A 16,895-nucleotide genomic window follows, 5' to 3' on the forward strand; every position below is an offset into this window, starting at 1 on the left:
CCGTCCTTGCCCGTTTTGTGGGCATCAAAGTACATGCACTGTACAAACGCCAAACCTATTTGTTTTTTAGAGCTTTGGAGCGGAAGCAAAGCAACCTGTTAATCGTTTTACTAAATTTATAAATAAATAAATCGCGCCTGTTTTCTTGTGGGTGAGGGGGCGAGATACTGCTAACGTTTTTTAAATAATACCGGTCATGTGATAGAAATGTTGGTTCAACGTGTGAATGTTTAGACAACGATAATAACACAAGCATGTAGTGTCGTGTGCGGCAGAATGCGGGTTGTGAAGCATAATTGTAAACTTCCAGAGAATACGAGGTGACCATCGGTCAATCAATCAATCCCTGGCTTTCTAGCAGGTGCTTGCAGCCGATTGGCTGATCGAACCTCTTTCACACTGGAGCACCTGATGCTTCAAATCCGCCTGTCGGGAAGGCTCTGCTGAGAGAGAAGTATACTCTGGCACGGCACGGAGGGGGAAGGTTCGGGGCAGGGCGTCTGCAGCGAACGGCTGAGCCGAAAGGAGGCGCGGGACGTGCGAGCTGGCCCTCAGCGTTGGAGCGCACAGGACGTCGGCTGACTGGCAGCAATGGTGAGTGAAGCTCCCGACAGAACGGACCGCACCCGCACCTTGTGGGCCAGTGAAGCGTGTGTGTTTCCTGCACGGACCTGGACCCCAGCCACAGCAGTGCATTCACGTGTGTGAGAAGAAGTGGGTTTTTATTTAACGGCGCATTTTTGAGACTTGTAGGAAAGTTCATCTATCTTGGACTAACGTCCCTCGTTGCGGTAGTTTGTACGAAGAACATTGGACCGTAATTGTGTGCTCCCTACGACATGGGTGCGTCAGTCGACGGTGATGCTGTTTTTTATTTGTACTAGGATTGCTTTATGCGTTTTATATTCGTTAGTCTATCTAACCACCGTATGCCGCTTTTCTGAATTGATATTTCATCATTACAGAGCGGTTTATGAAGGTGAGTGGATGGAAACGCTTTAATATAAAGTGGCTTTTTCAACGATCGTTGTTTGTATGCTAAGACACTGCTTACTGTTTAGAGAAAACTGTCGAACATTGGTATTTTTGTACCAATACGTTTTTTTTTATCTGAAGCCTTTCAGTGGATGTGTTTACTGTTGGATTTTACTTGGCCAGTTCCCACTGCTGCATAAAGTGACTCTTTCAAATGTTTTTTTTCATCTGTCGTTTCATTTCGTTGCATACATAATAGTTTCCTTTTATGGGACTCGCTAGGAAACTTCCAGTAAGTACTTCGATTGGCGTGGTTTGCCTTTTACCATAGTCACCCGTTCGTTTTGGCATTTTATATTTCATTTATCTCGCTCGCGTTTAATTTTTTTGTTTTCAGCGACTCTTTCTTTTTATATACGGCGTAAAATAACACGTCTCCGGTGACTTCAGCAAATGATCCAGTGTCAGTGATCTGCCGTGTCCCTTATTACAAGTTGCTACTTTTCTTTCCCAGAACGGCACTCATTCCTTAGGCCACCTAACTGGTTCAGCAGGTATAGGGCGAGCCTTTAAGAGCCTAGAATTGCACTTCAGCACAGACTATTCAGCCCTGCCCTGGAATGGTCATCGACCGCTTGGAAAAAAGAACGCTCTGTGCTAATGTTTAATGTTCCAGCAAAATGAATCCTATGGTGAGATGTTGAGGGACGCCCTCTTCAGCAAAGTTTTAGCCGTTTTGTTTTTTGACAATTCGTGGCACTGGTGGTTTTGGTAAATATTTTTAGATGGTTAAACATACCTTATGGGAATAGCTATATTACTGGGTTTTCAGTGTGAGATTAAATAACACTGAAGCTTGCCCATGAGCCATCCTACAGAAGTACAACACATAATGTGAGGCTTTCTTGCATATGAAGTCTACTCCCCTGCGTGATATTGAGTGGGAGAGGCAGTGGTTGTAGGAGTTCAGTGGCATACATACCCCTTTTTCGTCCTAAAAACTACACTACTTGTCCCATTCATCCCCTGCATTTTCCACCTTTTTGTGTTGACATATGGATAGATGGAGATTAATGTTTTTTTTTATTATAAAAAAAAATCCTTGCTTTGTTTCAAAGCAGCTTTCTTCTGCAACTTTATACGTGTTTCAAGGATTGCAGTAGACTGGCGTCGACTACACGACAGACTGTTGTCTTTGAACAAACTGAGTGTTTGAGGTAGTTGTACTATGTGACTGACTGACACTGTTCCAGCTCTTCCGGGCTCTGGGAGGCACGTGCCTCTGAGTTCCAACATCATCATTAGGTACAGCCCAAATCTGTTTGAGCGCCTTTCAACCGGTTCCGGAGGAACCTCCTTCACAGCCATGACCAGGGATGTTACTAGACCAGACTTTCGGGGCGGAGGCCTGGTGCGATTCCAGCACTTGAAGCAATAGGGACTAAACTATGTTTTAGCCAATGGAAGAAGAAAAAACTTGTCCAACTATGGAGTTGAAACCTATTGGACAAACTTTTATTGGATTATGATTGAAATTTTGGAGTCCACTGTTATCCCTAGGTTCGCCACTGGGGTGGCGAAGTGAGCTAAAGAATGATGATGGATTCTAACCAGATCTATAACTGGGGGAGAGTGTCTGAAAAGTTCATCATCTCCTTGTGTTTACTCAGCAGTTTGGCACACCTGATTGCTGAGGCCATATTGAGTGGTGTTTGATCCATTTGTCTCAAATGCATATTTCAGTAAGTGACCTGTGTGGGTGTTTCTCCCCCCCCCCCCCTTGCTGTGGTTAGGTCATTCTTTATTGGTCCACTTGAGGTAATGTCCATTTAAGTTAGTCAAAGTCAGATGGTCTTTAATACGTACATTTGATGTGAGTATTATCTGAATAACAGTACAGATTGCAAGAGGGGATTAAGTCCAATAGAGAGACAACATACAATCTGCTCCAGTCCACTCCCTGCACGTCGATTTTGCCAAACCTCTGTAGAAGCTTGGGATTATGAGCGGTTTCAAAGGCAAGGGAGAGTTAACAATATATGCATGATTGTACTACAATGTAGATATTTGTCTTCAAGCATATCTATCTTTTTGACTAAAACAGTATGTTATTGGGCAGATGTTAGAAGGATCTTTTGATTCAAAGAGGGTTTTATGCATTTAGATTTCATTTGGGAATATATCTGTATTCAAGGTGTTAACAGTTCAGCTCGATTGGCTACAGAGTTATCCAAGGATACCCAGGTCTGCTGTCCCAAAAGTGTTTGCAGCATTGGTGAGGGCTTCTGTGGTCAAGAGGCTAAAGGTGATTAACTCTAGTTCCTTTTTTGTTTGAACTGAGCTGTGCTACTGGAATTGTGGTTGAGCAATGGAAAGGCAAGTAGGGAGACCGAAACTGGTGAGCCGGAAGTAATTCAGGTGTGCCTTGCAGACAGCAAGGGTCAGTGGTGGTGGTGAGGCATTTTGCTGTGTTGCCAAGAAACCAAGATGTTCTAAGGTACTACCACTTAAGATATTACGGTTGACTGGCACTTTTTCGTCTACAAGCACCTCAACTGCTCTCGCTCTTCAGATTTCTATCCCATGTTATGGGCTCTTGGCCATTGGCATCTCTTCAGGCTGCAGCTCAGATATCCAGGACATAGCGCAGGTCTCCCTTAAACAAGGCAGGTTCAGGTCTTGTGGTTCATTAACTTTATCCACAAACCGTCCGCTTTACAGGAGTCAACTAAACGTGCACAGAATGAAAAGACCATAAGAGAAGCTATATTAATTTAGGAAAACCTAATATTGCCTGAACATACTGTTGGAGAGGAAATGTCCTCGTTAAGGTGTACAGTCACATTACCTTGTCCTGAGTGCCAGACCGTGAGTATCTGGTATCCCGGTTCTTGATCATTTGTTTTTTTTGCACTGGCCTCCCACTAATTGTGTACGTGCAGAGGCCCATGCTTTCCTTGATGTTGCTGAGGTCCAGGACTTGTCCTGTGTCCTGGAGAGGCCCACCAAGCATGTCCTCCGTTTGCTAACTGTGATCTACTGACCCTGTCACAGGTTTAGGATGTTGATCAATGGGGCAGCATACAGTGTTACATGAATTCTCAGTCATCACCAATTCTTCTTATCTGTGTCACTGTAGTATCAGTCCCACTGGTGTAAAGTTCTGTTTCAATGTACTAACATAATCCTTAAACTAACATCCCAAATGTATGTTATGCATGTTTGTGCAATATGCACATGACGACCCAAAACGAGTGCTGCTTCTGCAACCACGACATCTCATCCCAGAGGTGGGAGAGACTGGAGACGTGTGCTGTCGAAAGAACATGAAAACCTACGTTGTGGTGAGACTATGCATCATGAGGACTGTATTGAACTGATTGCAAGCGTTATTGAATGGGGTATCTTTGCCTGAGACTTGATACATGTTGCACACAACTAGCTAACCTAACGGAGACCTGCCGCAACTCGCAAAAGGAGGGAATTCCGGGCAAGGAAGGCAGTTATCCCAAGGTGCAGAAGCCCAAGTGCCATTGTATATTGGATCTGATACCATTGCCTATGCTGGTACTCTATTGTAAGTGTGTATACGAAAGTTCCTGTAGCTGCCGTGTGGTTGGAGAAAAAAGCGCCTGAAGCTACTGAGTGATTGGAGAAAAAAGCGCCGAAGTTGCCCTAGCGCCGCTATCCTGAAAGCGCTATTTGGCAGCGCTATTTTGAACAACTGCTCGCGTTTCCCGCTTCGCGGGAAACACTCGCCTGAGGGAGACAGTAGGCGTTTGGACTGAAACAAACACCAGTGCCCAGAAGCCACCTGGGACAGGAACAAGTCCCCGCCACGCCCCCCTCACCTACCTTCAATAGCGCTGGAAGTCCGCTGTGGAGCGGAGAATCACTTTCCTGTAGCTGCCGTGTGGTTGGAGAAAAAAGCGCCTGAAGCTACTGAGTGATTGGAAAAAAAAGCGCCGAAGTTGCCCTAGCGCCGCTATCCTGAAAGCGCTATTTTGAACAACTGCTCGCGTTTCCAAACACTCGCCTGAGGGAGATAGTAGGCGTTTGGACTGAAACAAACACCAGTGCCCAGAAGCCACCTGGGACAGGAACAAGTCCCCGCCACGCCCCCCTCACCTGCCTTCAATAGCGCTGGAAGTCCGCGGGCGGCGCCGGGCTAAGCCCGGGCAAAGGGCGGGCCCTCTGTGGCCGAGGTAGGCCGGGCTGGGCCCCGGTATTTACATTTTTCATCTTGTTTTAGTTTCTCATTGTATATGTTTGTATGAAAACACGCAGATTGGTTTTCTGCTACGAAAAACGCTATCTGCCTGTACGAGCGTTACCCTCTCGCCCTGTGGATTCATATTTTATTAATTGTGTGTTTATATTCGGGACTGTGAATCCTGCGGTAGGGCTAGAGTATTTTCAGGCATTATGACGGCAAAGAAATTACGTTCTGGGAAAATCTTAGGGGAGAAGTCATGTATAACATCAGGATCCATTCCCCTGAGAAAAAAGCACGAAAATAGCTTACAATTGAAAGGTCAGATGCAGTTGGTACAAATTTGGGAAAAAACTGTGAATAAATCCCTAAAAGTCCCAACTATAACTGATGTAGATACATTACCACAATCGCAACTGCAATCTAATGTGGAGAAAGATCTCAATCTAGACCCAACAACGGAAACAAATAAGCCTTTTCAGAGTCAGTCAAATGAAGTAATCCTCCCAACATATACATTAAATGGAGATGATTTTGATCCCATGTTAATAAATCCGCAAGTACTTCATCACAACACTCCTAAGGGAAGTGAAAACGTGGAGGAAGACATGGGTGATGCATCTATTTCTACCAGTATCGATCTTGAACTCTGTGGTCGCTATATGGACAAGAGATCTTTGACTCAGCTTGCGGACAGTAAAACACCAATTAGAGCAACGCCATCAGGACTGCTGCTATACAGCAGCACTCCTATCAAATCCAATGACAATCTTTCAATGCAGAGTGATTTGAAATCTCCACAATTTAATCTATCGGGGATCTGCTCTTTTACTCCATCTAGCTATCCAAAAAATGAGAAACCAATCTCTGAGTCTTTGATAGCACTTGAGCAAATTCTGTCCTCTATATTACTCTTACTTGGTAAATTTGCTGTGAGTTCCGACTGTATTCTGACTTCAGTTACCGAGATATTGAAGGCACTGCTGGCTAAAAATGTTGAGAATGTGTTTATTCCTCCTACTGAACCTGTTGTTCAAAAAGTCGTAGATAACACTGTTCTGGGGGAAAATACACCGTCGGGAATGTCTATAAAGGTTGATATTCATAAGCCCCCTGAGACCCCTACCCCATCTTCCTTTATACAGAGAAAAGATTTTGAGCTTACTGTGAAGGAAGAAAGTCTGGTAGAGGTATTACAAACGGGTGGAAATGAACTCTTTCCCATCTTTATCCAGGAAAAAAAAGAACCGGAAGGAACTTTGACGACTAATAAAACTACAAAAGTAAAATCTAAAGGGAAAAACAGGAAGGTGCTACGTAAATACAAAAAGAAAAGACCGAGGCAAATCATTTTCCAAAAACATATAATACCTGAAGTGCCTGATGCTATAGAAAGTGGAGATAATTCACTATCGGATATTTCCGTCAAAGAGGTAGTGGAGTGTATCACTAACAATGTATTGGTGGGTACCCCTGTTGAAGCTACTATGAATGGGGTAGTTCCATGCTCTGTGGTAAATGTTCTTGAACCCCTAGCATTAATTGTTGAAGATATTGGAAACACGCCGATAGTAGCAAAGGTACTTAATCCATCTGCACCCACTTTTCGGCCTCAACCTGATGTAGCTAGGAGCTCAATTATTCAGCCAGTAAAAAGTCCTATTGTATGCGTGGATACTTTGACATTGGATTTTCTCCCGTTATTTGATCTAGACCTAAAATTGAACAGATCTTGGTTGCTTAACTGCTTTAAAGAGATTGAAAGCTTAAAACTAATTTTATCAAATGATATTGATTTAGTCTTACCAATAAGATCAGTAAATGGGCAACGAACAAGGGTAAAATTTTACTCTAAAATAATTGCTAATCTTGTTTTTCAACAAGCGGAAGTTTTTCAATGTAGAGGAATTGACGTGTTACCTTATGTTAATAGCGTTCTGTGTAATCCCTCTAGAGAAAGAAATACAAAGTTGGTTTCTAGGCAGGATGATTCTTCTACCTGCAATAAAGACCTAAAAATCTGGGTCTCTAGAGGCAAACGAATGGTCTCTCAGGTACTCCCATTACCTGACAACATAGATATTCCTCTAACAGAAGACAATCAGATGTGGAACTGGTTACCAGGAGTTTTATCAAATAATACATCGAATAACCCACGACTATTTCAACATCTTTAACATTGATTTAAAAATTGTCTCTTGGAATGCTGCTGGCTTGTATAATTGCCCAGAGAAACTTGATTTCTTACTTTCTTTAAATGCAGATGTGCTATGTATCCAGGAAACATGGTGTAAAAATCTCCCATATGGAGGGAAGGATTATTTTGTCCTGGAGGCCCCTGCAACTCCTTCTAAAAAAGGCCATGCAAAAGGTGGAATTGCCTGTTTGCTATCTAACTCTTTACAATGGCAATTCTCCCACTACACGGACACTAGTAATCTTTTCCAATCTATAACTATTAATAATCTAACCTCAGTGGGTAGACGGTCTTCGTTTATAATTTTAAATGCATATATTCCCCCCGAAGATACTTTTAACACAGTTCTAAAGCGAATGTTTTCCTATGTCAAACAATTACTAGAGGTTGATCGCCCCCCCTATATATTACTGGTGGGTGACTTAAATAGCAAAGTGTCTAATTTAACTCTAGACATGTTTAGAAACAAATCTAAGGAAGAAGTATACAATATACCTCAAGCACTTTTGCCTACTAAAATAAAAACTAATAAAAGAGGTAAGATTCTCCTTGAGGAACTTAGTCACTTAGAGGGGCTTATCGTAAACGGTAGGATGCCCTCTGATACGCCCGCTAACTATACACATGGATCATTTAGGGGTGAATCTATTTTGGATTACGCAATTACGGACTACGATACGTTCTCTTTTATTAAAGATATGGTGATCTCTCACTCTTCCTTGAGTGACCATAAAATGATTAACATAACTGTCTCATTAATTCCCCCAGAAACCAATTCCTGGTCCTTAAAGAACAGAGGTCTTTCTATTAATTGTAAGTCAGGTAGATGTTTTTGGGGATCTACCAATATGAAGGATGTACAAAATATTCTTGCCCAAACTTTACTAGAATTAGATCATTGGCAAGGTATGGAATTTCTACATCTCGAAAATTTTATCAAAAAAGTCATCAGGATAGCTAAGAAAACGGGAAATCCTAAAAAGTTACATTTCTCTCCTAGCTCATTACTAATACTAAATAAGGAGATAAATAAACTCGTTCGGAAACAATACCTTAATAGATCTGGGGAAAATGACCGTCAGTTAGCCTTATTAAAAAGAAGGAGGGTTAGATTGAGATCTAAGCTAAAAAGAGAAAAAGAAGACTCTCTATGGATTAAGTTAAGAGAGGCTTCGACCCATAATAAATCTAGAGATTTCTGGTCCATAATAAGGAAAGGATGTGGTTCAATAACAACTCCCACTCCAATCTCTATTGCGGAAGATGTCTGGACTCTATTTGTGACTACCTTATATGCACCCAATGGTGCAGTGGGGGACACATGGGATCCAGGCCCAAATAGAGAGCATAAAATAGAACTCCCTACCGAGAAATCCATAGCTACCGTGATAAAGAGTATGCGCTCTTCCGGAGCTATGGGTCCGGACGAACTGCCCATGTCAATAATTAAGCAAGATGTTACCACCTGGAGTAGGATTCTTCTTCCAGTATTTCAAGCATGCTTTACATCAAGAACAGTCCCCGACTCTTGGAGGGGAAGTATACTAATCCCCATATTTAAAAAGGGTGATCGGGATAAGTCCTCTAACTATCGTCTAATAGCTTTACTGGACTCAATAGGAAAATTTTTCGCGAAATGTCTTTTAATGTTAATAACGGAATGGGCAGAATTAAATAGTATTTTACCCATGGAACAAACAGGATTTCGTAAAGAGCATGGAACTCTAGATAACTTGACATTATTACAGGTGATTATGGACAAATATGCACGTGTTCGAGGTGGTGGCATATACGCAGCATTTATAGATTTCTCCACAGCGTTTGACAAGGTGGACCGTCCAACGCTGTGGAGAAAGCTGGCTGTATTGGGTATGCCAGGATATCTACTCGAATTAGTTAGGTCTCTACACTCGAACACATGGTGTAAGGTGCTACAAGGTGGAGAAAGGGGTCTCTCTCAATCTATCCCCTCTCAGAATGGGCTAAAACAAGGGTGTATACTGGCGCCTATATTGTTTTCTTTATATACGGCCGACCTACCATCCTCCATTGCAGCTTGTGAGGGATTAGCTCCGACAATTGGAGGGTCAGCTATATCGGTCCTAATGTATGCGGATGATATACTTGTTTTAGATTTGACCCCGAAGGGTTTATCTAATCGTCTACATGCATTGAACCAATTTGCTGAAGCACATTACATGAAAATTAATATATCAAAGTAAAATCATGTGCATTTTTGGCAAGAAAAAATGTAGGTCTGGAAGTTATAATTGGGCTATTGGCGGACAAAAACTCGAGGTGGTTAAAACCTATACCTTTTTTAGGCAAAATAATATCAGCAAATCTTAGTGAGAATCCCCATATCGAACATAACTCACGTAAAGCGCTGGCCCATGGTACGGGGTTATGTTCTTTGTACAACGCTACCGGGAAGAGACACTTCTCCCTCTTTCTGGATGTATTTAGAGCGAAAATTCCTGCAACTCTACTATATGGAATTGAATTAGTGGAGTTGAAACAATGGGGATTTCTGCAAAAAATGGAAGGAAAGGTATTAAGAAAAATCTCTTCTTTTAACACAGCATGCTCTATATCCTCATGCAGGCTGGAATTCGGACTCCGAAGTTGTTGGGCACAGGGGTTGGTTGCCCTCGTAAGATGGGTAGCCTGTTTGGCCAGAGGTAAACCGGGTACCTTAAGAGAAGCTATTAAAAAGGAACTCCTGGGCAATTTTAACGAGTTCTCGTTGTTAGTAAAAAAACTTTAGAAAAGCAGTATTTCTGCTAGAATTGGATGAAAGCACTTTATTCCTACTTTCACCCTGTGAGCTAAAGTCTAAACTAAAATGTACATCTTGGGAACTCTGCTATAAGTTGGATATACTTGCCCAACCTAGACAACAAGAAAGGGAATCCCTGGTAAAAACATATATCCCAAAGCTAGCCCAACAATACCTCTTCTGGAATATTCCCCATAGAGTCCGTAGATTATGGTACCTTTTAAGACATGACTTGCTTCCACTCAATATTCTTTTAGCAAAATGGTATGGGGTATCTCCAATATGTAATTTCTGTAATAATGCTGTACAGGATCGTAACCACGTCTTGTTCATTTGTCCTGCATTGCGCCCATTGCGCCATAAATGGTTAAAACCAATTTGTTTACAATTATGAATTGTAAATGTAAAAATGTTCTTCCATGCACTCTACTGCCCTCCAAATGAAATGTTTTGTTCCAGAATTTTTAAATTTTTTAAAGGGTTTTTAGATATTTATTAATGATGTACAGGGAGATGTTGATGATTGCTTTACTTGCAGATAAGTAGTGTTTTCTTCTCGTTTTGTGTTGTCATCTACTTACTATTCATATTGTATAATTGTGTGTATTTTTATGTGGCCCTCATTGAGAGCCAAAAACATAATACGAAAGTGCTCTTATCAAAGCACTGTGCTGGGGAAACTGGTATTGTTCTACTGGCTGGCTGAGTTCTGGTTTTGTGCACCCCCATTCCATATCCCAGAGAAGCCTATGACTGCTCGCCATTGCTACCACTGAGACTCAAGTGCTGAAGTGGATGTATTTGGCCCAGTTTGCACAGCCACAGTAGGATGGATTCCCGTACATCAGAGGCAAAGCTCCTCTGCCCCAAAGCTGTAGCCCATGCTTGCCTCACGGCCCCCTTAACAGGGTTTGAAACATCCTGTAATAGAAAAGATGTGTATTCAAACCGACCAACTGTGTGCTTAGATTATTTATCTGCAAAAAATATGCCTCTGCACCACAGTGATACCGTGATCAAGCCAAAAGGCGAAATGCGTTGTTGCGTAGGCATTTTTTGCAAATAACTTATCAAAGCATCCCAGACAGTCCTGGTAATTTCATAATTTTGGAAATTGGTGCGGAATACTTTGGGACACCGGAGCCCATCCAGGCCTGCCTCGCATTGCGAGCCCCGGATTTCCTGGCAGTGTTGTGTATGGATATATATAAATATCCACACACACACTATGTACTGTGTGTATATATATATATGTATATATATGTATATGTGTGTGTGTATATATATATATATATATATATATATATATATATATATATATAATGTAGAAAGTTACACACACAAACAGCGTTTAGGGGGTACAAATGAGAGAGCGTGTTAGTTCTGCCCATGTGTTTTTACGTTGAATATAGCACTTTATTGGGCAAAAGTTGCATGCTGCTGCCAAGAAAGTGTTTGTTGCACTCCTGTTGACTCCTGAGGGGTGTCCCCTTACCTAACATGGCTTCCACATTAAAATATAATGACCTGGTAATGTGCAAGAGGAAGGCCCTTCAATCATGTGATTGTATTGGCTAAGAGTATTGCTCCATGAGCTAGCAGTAGTATGACTGGTAGAAGAAATGATGAATAGAGTGTGCCAATAAAGGCTTTCCCCCCAAGAAAATGGCTGCTGGGTCCAGCGTGATGACAGTCGTGCCTAAGCCAGTTTGGTTTTCTACCCAACTTGCATTTGTGATGTGCAGAAAACACTACCAACATTTCTGACCCTCCAACAGATGAAGTGGTTGCTGCAGTCTTAGCCTATGGTCCCATGGCCCAAAAGCCTCGTGCCAATCCCTCCTGCACCAATCCGCAGCCTCAGGTACACTTCCCAACAGCACCAGATCCTACACAACCAGCTTCCACTCTTCCACACCAGAACCAAGAGCCTCCGCTTACACTCCCTTCCAGTAGCAGCCCCTGCCGCGCGCTACTGTTATGCAGGGGCTGGTCTGCATTGTGGCTTCAAGAGCAGCAAAACCATTCCGGACACAGGCGATCCTACACACAGTATTTCTTCACGGCAGCCGTTATGAAGGCCGACAGGAATTGGATGCAAGGTCAACAAGTACATCTGTAGCCTGTGCCTACCTACACCGCAGCCACTAATTTCTCACACCAGCCCACTGCCTCAAATGCAGTGCTTCACTCTTAGCCTGTTGTGCTTGTCACCCCCCCCCTGCAGCCATCACCTGCTTTCCTCTCCTGTACTACATACCCCTCCCTCGCAGCTCATCCCCACAGCCTGAGGCTCATCTCATGTACCACATCAGCCTCAGCCCAAACTCCCTTCCTGTACAATCGCACAGCCTCAGTACACTCTTCCTATTGTACCAGCTTAGTTGTGTTTGAAACTGAAAAGGCATCTATTACTACAGGAAGAGCAGATCTTCCATGGGTGCATTGTTAGACAAATGTGCATATTCATGAGTGTTGGGTAATTTAATGTGTGCTGTGTGAGTGATGTGCCTATGTAAGTGCTGGGTGACTAAGTAGTGTGAGTGCAGGTTAGTGGTGTAGGTGCTTAGTGAAATGTGTGCCCATGCTAGTGCAAGGTGAGTGGTGTGCCCATGTAAGAGCTGCATGACTAGTGTGTCCGAGGATGAGCTGTGTAATGGGTCAGTGGAATCCAGTGTAGGGTGGAGTGTGAATGCAGACCAATGTATTTCTAGTCACTCTAAGTAACCCATCATGTTGTTGAAAGTTGGTAAGTGGGGGTTTGGGTATAATTTAAACTAGGAGTGTGGCGTCAATCGGGGGCTTGGGGAGGAGAAAATGCATTATCAGCTGGTCCGGCGTCAAAATATCAGCTTTTTAGACCTGCTTAAAGTTACTTTTTTAGATGTGGGAAAGCTACTGAAGGCCAGAGTGAGATGCTGAGCTCTCACTTAAATATATTTATGCTCAGAACCTCGAGCCAAGCCTTCCTATGGCTTCTGCCACCCACTGCCTATTGTCATTCACCAAGCCCTCTGTCCTTTCATCTAGTGTCTAAATTGCGCAACATGAAACCAGGATACCTGACATCAGTTTACCTGTTTGACAAAATGGTGTTACCTTAATTCACAGTGCCTCTTTTTCTTTTATCACACGTGACAACCTTAAATATCACTTTAGGATGTGTGCTCTACAAAAACCTTAAAAGTTTCTGCATGTGTTATTAAAACCGTGTTCACATGATAACTTACTTGCATCTTAGTTTATTATTAGCGTCGTCATCGGATCACTGAAACAATATCGGACACAAATATAGAACTACAAGAATATAGAGTAAAAAATATAGAAAGCAAAAATATCGTACTATCTCCAAACAGGTAAGTACAAAAATATCGTTGTAAAAAAGTCAAAATATCGAATTTTTTAAAATGCTTTAAAGTAATTAAAAATTAATGAAATAATAAATATAATTAACTTAAACATACTTAAAATACTTAAATAACCTTAAAATTAATAAATAATTAATGTAGGTAAAAACAAAACATACAAATTGATCTGTTAAAATATATATTATATATATATATATATATATATATATATATATATATATATATAAACTATCGTTACTTACCTGTAAACAGGTGGTTCTCCAGTATTGGTGTCTTTCATAGATTCACATGCTTGAATATTCCCCGTCGTCGAAGTGGGAGTCCCACGGTACATAAAAATAGCAATATTGCTAATATAACATAAATGATAATATCATAGAGTAATAAAAATAGAGATAATACACTGTAAAACCTCTAAATGGTAACTTCCATAGGAAGACATTACAAGAGAAAAAACTCATTTGTAACATATCAGTGTCATTATGTTGGTCCAAACTGCAGCCAATCAGGCTCAAGCACCCTCTAGAACCTTCTCCTCAGAAGCTCAAGCCCTCAGATTTTCGTAGCACTAGTAATAATAGCGTATGAGGAGAAGAGAGCCTCTGAGGGGAGGAAGGGTGGGTCGCATGTGAATCTATGAAAGACACCAATACTGGAGAACCACCTGTTTACAGGTAAGTAACGATAGTTCTTCTCCAGTATTAGGGGTGTCTTTCATAGATTCACATGCTTGAATAGAATAGATAGCAGTAACTCCTTAGCACTGGGATTGCAAGCATCTTCACAAGAAGTAAACACATAGCTTAAAAGCATACAGCAATCACAGAAGAAAAAGGAGGAGGGAACAGAGGCTCACCTTATTTAAAGAGATGGCGAAGCACTGCTTGCCCCACTGCGGTATCCGCCTCATTGATGGAATCCAAACAGTAATGTCTGGTAAAGGTGTGCCTATTCGACCACGTTGCCGCCCGGCAAATCTGGTGTAGAGGCACTCCGGCAAACAAGGCGGTGGAAGACGCCATCGCTCTCGTTGAATGTGCCTTCACAGGACACTGTAAAGGCTTGCCAGCTTGTTGGTGACAGTAGGATATGGCTGCTGAGAGCCATCTTGCAAGTGTTTGTTTTGTCACTGAATGTCCCCTTCGCATTCTTCCATATGCTACAAAAAGTTGATCTGATTTGCGGAAAGGGGCAGTTCTTGAAATGTAAAACTTTAGACAACGACTGATGTCTAAGGAATGAAGGCGTTGCTCTGCCGGTGACTGTGGATTCGGGAAGAAAGTCTTCAAGAAGACAGGTTCGTTCAGATGGAAATCTGTAGGCACTTTTGGCAAAAAAGAGGGATTGGTACGAAGAGATACTCCATCGGTTTTGAATTGCAAATAAGGAGGCTTGATTGTGAAAGCATGAAGATCGCTCACACGGCGAGAAGATGTTAGGGCCAAAAGCAAAACGACCTTCCAGGTAAGAAATTTGTTGTCTGCTCTGTGGATTGGCTCAAAAGGAGGCTTCATGAGCTGTGACAATACCACGTTGAGTTGCCATGCCGGAGGCGGGCGTCTGATAGGAGGAAACTTCCTGAAGAGACCTTTAAAGAATTGTCTGATAATTCTGGATGAGCAGAGAGAGGTTGAGCCATCATGCCTGAAACGTGAAATAGCTGCCAGAAAGACCCTCAAGGTGGCATGAGAGAGGCCAGACTGAGCAAGGCTTAGAAAGAAAGGCAACAGCTGTTCCGGGGCAGAAGTGAGTGGATGGACATTTGCTTCTGCGCACCAATGGCAAAACCGTTTCCACTTTAGTTTGTACGTTTGAACAGTTGAGGAAGCTCTAGCAGAAGCTAGAATCTCTCTGCATTCTTGGGGCATCTCTAAGTTCGCGAATTCGAGGTATTCAGGTTCCATGCCCATAACTGAAGAGTGGTCGGGTCTGGATGGCAGACTTGGCCCTCGTCCATGGACAGAAGGTCCGGACGTGGATGTAGACGAATGGGCGTGCATTGGGACAACAGAAGAAGTTCTGAGAACCAAGCCTGTCTGGGCCAACGAGGTGCGATCAGTATCAAGTGGCAGGGTTGCCTGCGCATCTTCCACAACGTCCTCGGCACCAATGGTATGGGAGGAAATGCATAGGCGAACAGGCCGCTCCAGTCCATGAGAAGGGCGTTGCCGCTGGACTCCGGATGAGGATGCCAGCTCGCAAAGGCGGGGCACTTCCGATTCAGTGGAGTGGCAAAAAGGTCCATCAGGGGACGACCCCATCGGCGGAACACCATGTCCAGAGTCTCTTGATGAAGCTCCCACTCGTGGGTCGATGATGTGGACCTGCTCAACGAATCCGCTAGTATGTTTGAAACCCCCGGCAGATGGACCGCCGTCAGGGAGATTCGATGGCGAAGAGCCCAGTTCCAGATCTTCTGAGCTAGCCGAGACAAGGGCTGAGATCTTGTGCCGCCCTGTTTGTTCATGTAGTGCATGCTGGTTGTGTTGTCCGTTTGAACCAGCACGGACTCTCCTTGCACTACTGGCAGAAAAGATCTGAGAGCAAGGAAGATCGCCAGCAGCTCCAATCTGTTGATATGCCATGTTCGTTGTGACGGAGTCCACTTTCCTTTGATTGAAAGGTCTAGGAGATGAGCTCCCCAACCCTCCATGGATGCATCTGTGGTCAGTGTTAGATCCGGAGGAAGGGCCAGAAAGGAAACTCCTTCGTTTAGGTTGGATGGTTCTCTCCACCAAAGGAGACTGTCTTTCATGCGAGACGAGACTCTCACTAGATCGTTGAAGGATCCTGACACTTGGCGCCATTGCAGGTCTAGTTCCTCCTGAATAGGGCGAGTGCGGAGCCTGCAATTCGGGAGTAGAGCGATGCAGGACGACGCCATCCCCAGAAAGGACTTCAACATGCGCACAGAAACTGACTGTTTTGAACGGATGAGGGTGACCAGACGTACTATTTTCACCTGTCGTTCTTGGGAAACGAAGGCTTTTGATAATTCCGTGTCGAGAATGGCACCCAGGAAGTTCCTCCTTTGTGATGGTGTTAAGTGTGACTTGTCCACGTTGATGGTCAACCCCAGTGACTCGAAAGTCCGCAGGCAGAGACTTGTGTCGTGAGCCAGCTGAAGAGGAGACGGAGATTTCAGGAGGCAATCGTCCAGATAAGGAAAAATCTGCACTCTTTGAAGACGTAGATAAGCCATGACTGGGGCCAGGACCTTCGTGAAAACACGAGGCGCTGAACGCAGGCCGAAAGGCAGCACCTTGAATTGGTAATGGACAGTGCCCACCTTGAACCTCAGGAATTGGCGATGTTGTTGCAGAATCGGCACATGAAAATAGGCGTCTTGCAGATCTATCGTGG

General features: G+C 43.3%; 2 protein-coding genes across 10 annotated transcripts in view; one reads left to right on the forward strand and one right to left on the reverse strand.

The window, feature by feature from the left end:
• MCF2L2 (MCF.2 cell line derived transforming sequence-like 2) overlaps positions 1–16,895 on the reverse strand; it is a 2,082,183-nt gene that overhangs the window by 912,339 nt on the left and 1,152,949 nt on the right. The window lies entirely within an intron of this gene.
• Positions 1–16,895, forward strand: part of B3GNT5 (UDP-GlcNAc:betaGal beta-1,3-N-acetylglucosaminyltransferase 5) — an 818,869-nt gene that overhangs the window by 706,237 nt on the left and 95,737 nt on the right. The window contains exon 1 of one of the 6 annotated variants that reach the window (XM_078665992.1): positions 274–594. The exons of 2 other annotated variants lie outside the window; for them this stretch is intronic. The gene's annotated coding sequence lies outside the window, so the exon portion shown is untranslated. Of the gene's footprint in view, positions 1–273; positions 715–871; positions 980–2,542; positions 2,718–16,895 lie in introns of those variants that run through there. 3 more of the 6 variants (XM_078665993.1, XM_078665995.1, XM_078665994.1) reach the window with 3 other exon arrangements.

Source organism: Lissotriton helveticus, chromosome 11, assembly GCF_964261635.1.
Source record: "Lissotriton helveticus chromosome 11, aLisHel1.1, whole genome shotgun sequence".
Taxonomy (NCBI): Eukaryota; Metazoa; Chordata; class Amphibia; order Caudata; family Salamandridae; genus Lissotriton; species Lissotriton helveticus.